We start from the raw sequence: 12,749 nt of genomic DNA on the forward strand, positions 1-12,749 counted from the left end.
TTATGCATCTTAATATTTAAATTACATGTCCTTCTGAATTAGATAAATTGTATGTCCTTCAGAATTGGATAAATTGTATGTCCAAAGACACTATAATATAAGATAACTTTTGTGTTACTCAAAATATTCTCTCCCCTTTTAATATTTTATACAATTATATATTTTTATCAGCCTAGCCATTACACTTTATAGGATTGCTGTTGCTATTTACTATTAAACATGGAATGACAATGACAATGTAAGGAATGAAAAAAGCTGTTTCAAATTTAAAGCAAAATAATATTTCAACCAAATTACAAGATTCAGAATATGAAAGGACAAAGCGCTTTTCTTTTCTTGGGTTAGTTATCAATCTTGTGCAAATACCATTGTCTCGTGGCATAGCTTCTACCTACCAAGTACAACACTGTCCAACACACAGAAACCCAGCTGTAGACAGTTTGAGAGGTGACGGCCAATCCCATCCAATCAACAATCTCAAATAGATAATGTGGGTAGACCACCAAATCAAACAAACCTCCACTAGGAATTACATACCCTCTTTTCCCATCCTTTCTGAGCCTTGACAAGAGATAATCAAGATAAAAATTTCCTCCAATTCCAACACAAAACAACACAACTCCAACCCACATCAAGTTCCAAGCCGGTGGCTGCAAGCCCTCTGAGATCTGCTGGGCATACAAAAGATTAACAGTTTGAAAGAAATACGTAACTGAAATCAATAAAGTGGGCCTTAGGGTTATATCACCAGATTAACAGTGAAGAAATAAGACCTGCAAAACCCATGATATTATATATACATTGATTTTTAGCGCATGGTAGAAGAAGAATTCTATGTTTAAAAAAAACCCAAATGAAAAAAATTGAATTTTATGCATCAAAACCATTGTTTCTACTGCCATAGAACTCTCAATCTTCAGGATTCTTTAGGGAAGATGACAAATTTGAAGCAGCAGGTTTCAGTAGATTTCAATTCTATAAATGAAAAATGAAAAATAATAGTAAGAGAAGAGAGGCAGTATCATATACACTTGCCTCCAATTCTCTTTTAAGGAAGTGTATAGTTAAAGCAAATGCAAGGGCGAGAAGATTTTGGCCTGCTGATCCAATGTTTTCCAGTTTGTAAATCAAGAACAATGATGAAGCTGCCAAGGATGGGCCATAAAAAATAAGCATGCCATTTGTACTGGATATCTTCTTGGCTTCTTTTACTTCTCTTGTCTGAGCAAATTTGGACTTATTTGATAGGGGAAGATATGAATGGAGTATAAAAGAGGTTCAGTCACTTGTAGGCATTGAAGTTTTGAGCAGTATCATTTATATACCAGGACGTACTTGCAGGTGCAAGGGTCATGTTGATTTAATGCAACAATTAATTTTCTAAAAGATCCTTTAATTATTTTTTATTAAGGCTAGAAAATTAGTAAAATTCAAAATGTATAGTGTTGGTTTTATGTAAAGATTATATTTTCTCAGGATAAGCTCTGTAGCTCTTATTTTTGACAGATTTGAAAATTCCAGATCCTTTAATTCTAAACATCACAAACTCTCTAACAAGACAGGGTCAAGTGATGGTATTTTTGTAAGAATCTATGCATATAAAGATGGAAAGGTGAGTAAAAAGAAATGAATCATACTTTCAGAAGGAAATGAATTGTAAAAACACAGATAGGTGCAGATACGCATTCATGTCATCATCATCATCATAGAAGCCAAATCATACATTGCTCTCTTGGTATCACGAATATATAGATTTAAGACCAACAACAAGAAAGGTTAATTACACAGAGTCCATTCCATATGCTACATAAAAAATACTAGGCAAGAAATGATTATCATAGAATGATAGTGGAAAGACTTAATTAGCCAGACAATGAACAATTATAATAGGGAACTGCAATATACAAGTATTGGAAATACAGTATAGATCAACAATAATATTGGACAACCTAATATTAAATGCCTATGAGTTTTGTTGTCTATGCTCAAAGGCATGAAATTAGAAACATCTTAATTTGTTTTTTTGATATTACGGAAGGGGGTTGGTTTGGTTAGTTTAATGGTGTTGACTCGCAGCTGATTTTCAACTCTTTTTGTTGTTTTCAGTCAACCTCCATTTTTGCTGCTTCTAAATATAAATAACATCAAACTATGAGTAAAGAGGGTAATGGAAACTTATTAAAAGTTAAGTCTAGAGTGAACTAATAAAGGTAGAAGAATGAGGTGGAGCGAAGGGAAGTTAAAAGAAGAGAGGGAAGTGGAAAGAAATTAGGAAGCAGAGTTAGAAATAGAGAGTAATAAATAATTAAAAATTACTACTTCACTCTCCTGTTAATAAGTTAGACAATTAAATAGGTCAATAAATTTGATTGTGTGAGATGGAGAAAAAGGGAAAATAAATAAATGTGTTTATTTACCAAAGAAGCATGATTATAATAATGGAGTGAAATAGATAATATTTTCTAGTACAAAAAATTAATGATAACAAAAGAAAGAGATTAAATTGAGACATCTATCTATTTAGAATAGTGATAGAAAGTTACATGGATTATTAAATCAATAAGGAATGACAAGAAAATAAGACATAATCAATTAATTTAATTAAATGGTCAACGTTAATTTCATAGTGAAATTATGATGCAATGTTGATTAAAAAAAAAAGACCAAGCAAATGACATAAAATATACATTAAGAAGTGTAGGTGCAAGCCTTGACCAATTTCTATTGTCAACAAAACTCATATTTTCTAAGATTGGAGAACAAACCAAAATTTATTGAGAAATTGCAAAAGAAAATGTTTACTTATTAGCTATTGAGTTAACTCATCTCAAAGTCACATCTTAAATACAAGCCAATTAACAAAACAAGTCTAAAATTTCTAAATAAGGCCCTCAAAACATTTAAATAAAGACTTACACTCATAATATCATGATTATGCCTCAAGAAAATATTGGTTACATTCATTAAGTAATTCTTCATACCCAAGCAACTAGTGGTCCACATTATCTAGTATAACATTTATGTTTTCTACATGAGTGGGATTGATCTATGACCTATCCAACCAATGCAATGAATATATATAGTAATGAACCATATTTAGAGTGTATGGATCCATCCTCAAGAAGTGCTTACAGAATGAGGAGGATGTATCTCCTAAAAGATAGGTCTATTAGTGGTATATTTTAAGGTTTGTCCCTATTGAAAAAGTAATAGAGAAAAATTATTAAATGTGTGGTGTAGAATGTGTTAGAGGAGACATAAGGACATAAAAAATTTATTTTATATGTAAAGGTAAAGGGGAATCTATAGTTTTAAAGGATATATCTTCAACCATGAGGAATGGGAAAGGATATTTAGGATTTGTTTGGTTGCAAGCATAGGAATAGGAAATTAGAATGGAAAATGGGAAGGGGAATGGAAATGGGGAATGGGAGTGGAAAATGGCAATCCCAGTCTTGTTTGGTTCATCTAAAATTTAATTGAGAATTTAGTTTAAATTTCAAAGATACATGCACTAACTCAAAAACTTTGTCAAAAGAATGATGGTTGTGGAGAAATCAAACAAAAACAAAATGGGAGATTTGATGTGTTTATGATTGGTGCGGAGCCAACTGTACTGAAACTCTAGGCAAGGATGCAATTTTTTTCAAACATGGTTCTTGTAGCTCCTATGAAGTACATTTCTTTTTGCAGAATCTTTAGTAAAGTTTTATTTTTCAAAGATAGCAATGGGTTTTGTGGACAAAGAAAACTTAGTAATTGTTACATTAAGCTCCTTCCTTGGATGGTTGTAATCAATCCAGGTCTGAATGATGTGTCCATTGTTGAGAATGAGTTGTCCGAATTGAGCTCCAGACCAATACCCGACAGACTTAGATTCTAACAAAGTGAGATCATTAAGATCTGCACCGACATGGTGATTGTTAATAGCTTTCAACTCTTCGCTCTTTCCTCTATCGATCTCCACTCCAGAGAGATGATAAAAAACCTTCCCAATGGAGGAGACATTGAACAAACTGAACTACTGACCTACTAGAGCTCCCAGTGGAAATTTGTTTGGGGTAATGATAAACGCTAGGTTGTGGTGAAGAATTTGAAGCAGAAGGAACCACGTTGAACATGAAAGTTGTGCTGAAGGAGAGACTTGGGAGTAATCAAATTCGGGTTTCTTCGATGGAAGAACAGAGTGCACAGATCAAGGTGGTCCAATTTTTTTTCCTCCATTCCAATAACAGGTATTTTTGGGAATGAACATATGCTCATTTTGGGATAAAATGGGAATACATATTCCTATTCCCCCTTCTCATTCCATTCACCAAATGAAAAATAAAAATAGATATTTTAATTTTCAATGACTAATCCATCTGTATTCCAACAACCAAATGAGCCCTTATGAAAGTATCAAAGTAGAAAACAAATGATGCATGATTTAGTTAAGAATAATAAGGGATAGAGATAAGATGAGTGATGTAGCTCTTTAATGTAGTTTTGGATGAGATGCAAGACATAAATAATTAATTTAAAAACACATCTGAAAACCATTGAAGCCCTAAAGTTATTGGCAAGGACATAATAATGTGAGTGTTACTGGAAGCAATATTGGGTTAGAATCTTCAAGATGAATATTAATTGCAATTTATTTCTCACAATGATTGTTAAAAATTATTTAGAATCTATTATGATTTGATTTACATATTAGGATTTTCACTTGATAGTCATAATATTATGAAAAGAAAAGAAATATAATATCAATTATTGTTTTGTCAGAAAAATATAAATTAAATGACTAAAAAAATATGTTTTAAAATTCAAACACTTCATGAAATTAATATCACTTTTAAATTTTCTCTTTAACTTTCTTTATAAATTTTGAAGATTAAAACATGTAGCTTTCTTTGTGTAATATAATAAAAATATAATAAGAAGTTTAAGTACAAAACTAACTAATAAAAAATAAATATTATATGAAGCAATTGAAATTGAAAGTTTTAATTCCTCTAAAAAAATCCCATTTATGTTTACTCAAAAGTTAGGAAATTTTTAAACTAATAAAAGTTAAATATTATTTTAAAAATCGAAAATTTACAAATCTAAAGTCCATAAAAAATTTTTGATTTTAAATACTCAAATCAAAATTTGTACAAGGAAAAAAATTAAAATTTAAAGTTCAAAAGCAATACTCTTACAAAGTCTACATAGCACATGAAAGGACTATAATTACCAATCATCCTTAAGCACCACACATCGAGGGAGAAATTAAATCTAGAAAAATGAGTCAACTTTGACTATTTAATACTTTTAGCCTTAGGAGTTAAGCCTTAGTGCATAATGTTGTTTAAGCTGTAAACACAATTTATTTAAAAGTACCTTGAATTCAATTATATTTTTTATTTTTTTCAACAATACTATTTCTACTTTCAATGCACTAAGGAGACTCCAAATTGCCTGCATCATCCTTGTTCTGATTGCCATGTAAAGAATGTCCAACGCAGACCCAATTGAAATGTTTCTAGATTCACATGAATGCCTTGTTCATAAACATTGTGACTGCCTCTAATTTGATATTTAGTAGGAACAACTAATGTGTTGATGGAGAAATCTGGTTGTGTGGCACCCAAGTCACTAGTTGTTTGGTTAAATTGTGCTCCATAGTGGTTAAATGTTCTTGGAGCATGATCTATCAATTTTGAGTGTGAATTGAGTGCGAATTCAATTTTTTGGATAGAGCGTTCTTATCTTTTGTTGTCTTTCAAAAGAGGTTGTAAGACTTCATTTCTTAGGTTGTTAAAGTTTGAGCCAATACTCCACTCACAGTAGGAGCTAATACACATTTAAGTTAGAAAAAAATTGTAGAATGCAATGTCTACAAACTATGGTGTCCCTGTGAAGTGTTATTTTCAAAAATTGTTAAGGCACATATTCTTTGGACTGTGTTGATTGAGGTTGCACAGTTGGAAAAAAATTCTCATTCAAAATGACATTTATATTTGGTATAATTTTCTCTTCCATTAGATAATAATATTTTTTTTGAAAATGATACATATTGAAAAATAAAAGGATTTCATAAATTATTGAAATAGAATTTTTATTTTTACAAAATATTTCACAAGCATATTCCAACGTCACCATGAGATTGTTAATGTAATCACCCTTATTATACACTAAGAAAAATAATTTAACGTCACTAGAACTACAATGAGCCACTCCCCCAATACTAGTAGGGCCTGGACTCCTGGAGAAGAACCATCAATGTTAATTTTTAGAACTACATGGGAAGGAGGAGTCCAATTCCCATCCTGATTCACCCATCCTTTCCTCTATTATCAAGGCTGCCTGAGCACTTTTTGATACCATTGAGCTACAACCCCATCCTAAAGATGAAAATTGAGGTGATTGCATATAACAAGATCAACCAGGTCCATACCCCCATCTAGCGCACACTTCACTTAAATAATTTCTTGAAGAGTATGTGAGATCTTCCACCAAAGATGCATAATATCAATTTGAACATCTTGGAAGATTCAATGATTCCTGTCTAGCTAGATATGCCAAAGAATGAATGATGGGCCAGCAATCCAAGTAGTATGGAGAGGAGAAGACTTGGAGGGAGCATCACCCAAGCAGGTCTAGAACTCAAGCAAAGAGGAATCATGCTTACAAGAGCAACCCCAAGCACTCCACCAAAGGTGCCATAACTGAGTAGAAAAGGAGCAATAAAGAATAGAAAGGAGAAAAAATCCTCCCCATTACCGCACAAAACACAATAAGAGAGGCCCTGAAATCCATGTCTACAAATATTATCCCACGTAAGACAACAGTTGTGATCCACTAGCCACATGAAAAAATTGCAGTTGGACCAAGAAACTTTATTCCAAACTTGCTTCCACCAAGGAACCTCAACATCCCCGAATAACTATCTAGCTATCTCCTGTAAGCCTGAAAGTTAAAATAAAGACTTTAAACTTGGCAAGATTGAGTATATGTTAGTCTTAGCCCAAACCAATCTCCATTCACTGCATCCAAGTGGATTTCATCATTCAGATCGTTCAAGATGAAAAGGGTACGAACTCCTGACAATTGGTTTCTCATTAGAGCTTTCTCCCCACTTGAAACTTCTCTATGGTAATTTACCGGACTGCTTAGAATTTCCTATTGCAATTCAAGAAGGCTAGTATTTCTCTTTGCAAAGAACCGAGCATCAAATCCACTGCAAATTTTATTATAAATAGCTTTTTCCAATGTGGTTATACTGACACCATCGATACCAATGACTCTCACTTTCTCTATTTTATGCCTTGAGCCTAGATCTAATTTTTCAAGTAGGTCATAAATATCTATTTGGAGTTGAACAAGATGCTCAGAGAAGTAATGTTTAAAGTATCTAACACGTCTTTCACAACTCTTTTTACTAGTCTTCCTTCTTACTTGTGAATCACCTTTCATTTATTACACTTTATTAAACAATAAATTATAAAAAATGAAGCCATTTTATAGTGTTCTAGAGTTTAAAGTATATTTTACATGAATTCATAACAAAAAAAAGGAAAAAATAAAACATTTATAGATACTTATAGTATTGAACAACATGATAATTGGACATTTGTTATACATAGTAATGACAGTCAAACATATCTCAAAGGTATATTTATTATTTTAAAACTGTAGTCGTTCAACCTGTAATTGCTGTAATGTTACCGGTAAGGAGAGAGTAATGAGAAAATGTGAATCCTTTATTCAATAATAGTAAATTATGAATCTCTTATGTGAGATTTTGAATTTGAATTTACTTAACTTTGATAAATAATTCACAATATATATTAATCTATACATAAAACTAAATAAGTATGCTAATGTAAATTACGAGACTTGATTTGACTTTTGAGAAGAAAACCTAAAGAAAGGGAGACCTAGAAACTTCAAAAGGAACAATGTCCTTGTGCACCAAAGACAACATTTTCTATCTAATTGGTCTAAGATTGATTATTGTAGCAGCATCATATTCTTCCATGCAAACCTTCAAAGTTTCTTGATAGAAGAAAAATGCTTAATATAAATCCAAGTATTCTTACTACTTCCTTGAAAAAGAGAAGAACAATATAAGTGAGATCATGAGTAGCATTAAATAATATGAAGTTCCTCATTTTATTGAACTCATCAACAACTATAAACACACTATCAAATCCACTGTTAATCCAACATTTGTAGTTATACTCTTGTCCTTTTGATACACAATACATTGTTCAACATATCTTCTTATATACTTTTGCATTTTAGGCCAATAGTAGAATCTCTACACTAACTCAAGATTCTTATTGAGGCAAAAAGAACGCTAAGGCTTCCATTGTATTTTTCTTGAATGAGGTTTTCCCTCATAGCCCCTCTAGGTACACATAACTGACCACCTTTGAACAACAATCTATTTTTTAGTGTGCAGTCTGCAAAATGACCATGGAAATGATTGTTAAATTCAACATATACCTTATAGGCCTTTGAGAAGTCTTCATCATATTTATAAAGGTCCTTACAAAATCTTTCAACTCCAGTACTCTAAAAAATGTACTTCTTAAACAATGAGAAATCTTCTACTAAGTGCATCAACTACTTCGTTACTCTAACCCTTCTTGTGTGTGATTGTAAATGTCTAGGCCTATAGGAATTCTATCCACTTTATATGTATATGGCTAAAGTTATCTTAAGTGTTTATGAAACTTAAGGCATGGCTATTAATAAAAACCACAAATGCTTTGGGAAGTAAATAGTGCCTCCATTTTATGATGGCTTGAACTAATGCATATAACTCTAGGTCATAGGAAAAATACCTTCTCTTAGGTTAATTTACCTAAACTCACTAAAAAATGTTGCATTCCTCCCTTCTTGACTAAGTACTACTCCTACTATCACATTACTTGCATTACATTCCACAATAAATAATTTATCAAAACTATGTAGAACCAAAATAGGTTGAGTAGATACCATTTATTTCAATAGCTCAAACCCATTTTTAGATTCCTTAGTCCACCTATTTTTTTCTCAACCCACATTTGATTGTGTCTAAAATAGAAGCAAAAATTTCACTAAAATCTCTTTTAAATTTTCTATAGAATTTGGATAATCTATAAAAAAAGTACTTAGCTCCATTGCTATTTTTGGAGTGAGATATCTCAAAATTGTTTTGACCTTGTTAGGATCCATATTTAGGTTACCTTGAGAGATCAAAAATCAAAGGTAGATAATCTCCTATTTCAAGAATTCACTTTTCTCCAAGTTAATAGCTAGTTTCTCCTCATGCAATATACTCAACATAATTTCAAAATGTCTTAGGTTCTCTTCTATTGTTTCACTAAAAATGAGGATATATATCATCCAAATAGAAAAAAAAAATCCGTAAGCAACTCATTCATTAACCTCATGAATGTTCTATGGGAATTCATAAAACCAAAATGGAATAACTAACCAACCATATAAACCTTCTATGGTTTTGAAGGTTGTTTTCCATTTACCTCGCTCTTTCATTCTAATTTTGTGATACTCAATTTTTAAATCAATCTTAGAAAAATACCTATCCCCTCAAAGACAATCCATTAAATCCTCTATTCAAGGGATAGGGAATCTATATCTTATTTTTATCCTTTTTTATTTCCCTATAATTAGTACATAATTTCTACTTATCCCCTTTCTTGGGTGCCAAAACAACTAAGATTGCACACGGACTTATGCTTTTCCTTATTAGGCCTTGATCAAGTAGCTCTTGAACTTTCCTTGCTAACTCCTTGTGCTAATTAGGAGTAATTTTGTATGCTTCCTTATTAGGAAGGGATGCCCCTAGTATGAAATTAATTTGATGCGTTATTTATCTTTGAGGAGTTAAAGTTGTAGGAGCTCCACCACTTACTATATCCTTGATTTCATCATACTTCTATAGGCATAGATGCTTGTTTTTCTTTTTCTTCCTCCTTAGGTTTTACCATAATGGAAAACCCTATTCCCTCATCCTTTTTGAGGTCATGGAAAAAACCCTTTCGAATCATCAACAAAAAATTAGAATTTTCTACCTTAGACTCCCCTTCATCCACAAGAGATTGGATATTCTTAGTTACTCCATCCTTTTGGAAGGTATAGTCATTTTTATTTTCATGGCATACGACATCTTTGTTAAACTGCCATGGTCTACTTAACAACATGTGACAAGTATCTATGAGTAGTACATCACATAGGATCTTTTCTTCATACCCTCCTATTATAAATTCAACCCATGCTCATTTACTAGAACATTTTCTCCCCTGTTCAACCAAGTGACCCTATAAGGGTGAGTATGGGGAATCTTGGTTAACTTTAGCTTGTTAACTACCTCCTATAGGATAATATTGTTTCTAGACCCTAAGTCTATTATTACCTTGCACACTTTATCAAGAATCTTATATTTCACCCCAAACAATTCTCTCCTTTGTTTAGATTCTTCCTCGACCTATTATTTAATCAACACCTTCCTAAACATGAGATTCTTACCACTCTTTGAATCTGGTTCACCTCTGGAGAATTAATACTATTTCTTCTTGTACATAGGTAACCTTCTTTTCTTATTGTGAGGATGATGTCTTATTCGGACACCTATATGCAAGATGGTCTAATTAAAAATAGTTATAAGACTTCATGTTAGAAAAATGTGATCCTCTACCAAATCCACCAAATCTTCCAATACTACCACCACTAAATCCCCTATCCCACTAGAATCATTACTCTATTTAGTCAACATTGATCCACCTTGAGATTTTTTTTCACCTCCTTTTCCACTGAATCCTCTTCTATGACTCCCTCTAGAGTCTCTTCCTCTACCTCTTCCTCTAGTATTTGAATATTGTTTCTTCTTATTCTTTTCCTCTATCTTAAGGACTAGTTGGTAGCATTTTTAAATAATATTAGGGCTTATGAAACTTATCTCCTCTTGGATATTCGATCTAAGGAAATTCAAATACCTAGACATTTTAATTTTCTTGTCTTCCTACAAATTATATCTCAATTATAATATTTAAAACCTTTCTCTTTAAGCAATCACATCCATGTCTCTTTGTCTTAAATTTTGTTTTCTTCTATGGAGTTGGATTTCATAATCCTCTGGTAGAGAGTTTTCTATAATCCTGGAAGCCATTCCTTTCCATGTGGATATGGATTTATTACCTTCCCTTTCTATCTTTGATTTTATAAACTTCCATAAACTTAGGGTTGGTCCCTTCATTTTAGAATTTTCCACGTTCACTTTTTGTTCCTCACTTATACCTTCACACTCAAAATGGTTCTCCATTCATTTAATCCATTCCATAACCAAATTTGGCTCCATATTTCCACTAAAGATAGGAAAAACTTCCAACCCCTTTCCTCCTAAAGATTTAATGGCTTTTTAAAATGTTTCTTTTTTCAATGGTGGGTCTAGTTCAAGAACTTCATCCTCTAGTCCACTTCCTTACCCTTATGCCCCTTTTGTTTGGTCTTTTTTACTAATCTCTTTTTCCTTCCCTTCAAGTTCTCCTAGCTTATTCTCCCTGTATACTAAATTATCCTTTACTATTTGATTAACTCTCATTCTTGGGAGACTCTAGCCTACTCTTGGATCATCTTTTCCAATTCCACATTGGTCACCATACTTGTTTCTTCCATTGAGTAAAAAATGTACTATGCCCTACCTAGACCTTTAATGGTTCTAGTACTGATTTGATAGGAGGATCTTCTAAAATGAGTCCTTTTATACTTGGATTCCCACTTAGGCTTCTTTTCCAACCTTCCTAGGGTTCTCCAATTAACCCCTAACTCTAACGAGCCACCTCTCCAACTCCTCTATACTTAAGACATCTCTACCAATTCAAGACTTCACTATACCTCTTCAACTCACTACGGTAAGTTCATTCCAAAAAACTCATGAATATGGAAAACTTTAATATGGATGGAAGGGCTTCTAAACTACTTAGGACAATCATTCTTGCCATCATTTTTCTTAATCTTGCAAAAGATTTTCTATCGATGTCATGAATCCGTATATTTTAGTGCTAGTGGCCTTTTAGGGCTTATTAGGCCTCAAGATCAAGTTTTTTCCTAATAAATCTAAAATTTGTCAAAGGATCCAAAAAAGAAAAACTCTTGATCTAGGAACCCTTTTGGGAGGAATCAATTTGTCTTAGGGTTTTGGTCCCCCAAAGCGATCATACACCAGTATTCACAAATTAGCCTATTTACTTTAAGGGTTTGGATTGTTTCTTGCTTCTTGATTCAAATTTGGTTCAAATGGATTCACCAACCCTTAGTAATAATACTATAGGACCCTACACACAAAATCAATACCTTGGAACTCTTTAATCATATTGGTGAATCTATCCATGCTCTCTTTCTTCAACTATGGTAGTGTTTGCTCCTAGCTAGGCACCTACTATCTCACCTAGGGAAAACTATTAAAAACTAGAAAAAAAATCATATGAACTAAAAATTATGTATTTACATTTTACATTGAGTACAATTTCTTGTCCCAAAGAGATGTGATGGTCCTACAGTGGTATTTCAAGAAAGTGTCATTATTTGGTTTCAAACCCTCACTAGATTTAACTAATCCTACCAATAAATATAGGGAAATAAAATGAAGAAATATAAAATTGTAAAATGAAACAAAAATGTATTGAATCCATTAGAAGGTATATTCTCAAGTTGCAAGCAACACTCTGACAAAATTGTAGAGAATTTCACTTTTTTTGCTATTACAATATGAT

The 12,749-nt window shown here is 32.4% G+C and overlaps 1 pseudogene; it reads right to left on the bottom strand.

Moving 5' to 3' along the window:
* Positions 1-302: 302 nt before the first annotated feature.
* Positions 303-6,786, bottom strand: LOC149555154 (uncharacterized; annotated as a pseudogene).
* Between the last annotated feature and the right edge of the window lie 5,963 nt (positions 6,787-12,749).

This window comes from Cupressus sempervirens, chromosome 5 (assembly GCF_028749045.1).
Source record: "Cupressus sempervirens isolate cs-2001-9-10 chromosome 5, ASM2874904v1, whole genome shotgun sequence".
In the NCBI taxonomy this organism is placed as follows: domain Eukaryota; kingdom Viridiplantae; phylum Streptophyta; class Pinopsida; order Cupressales; family Cupressaceae; genus Cupressus; species Cupressus sempervirens.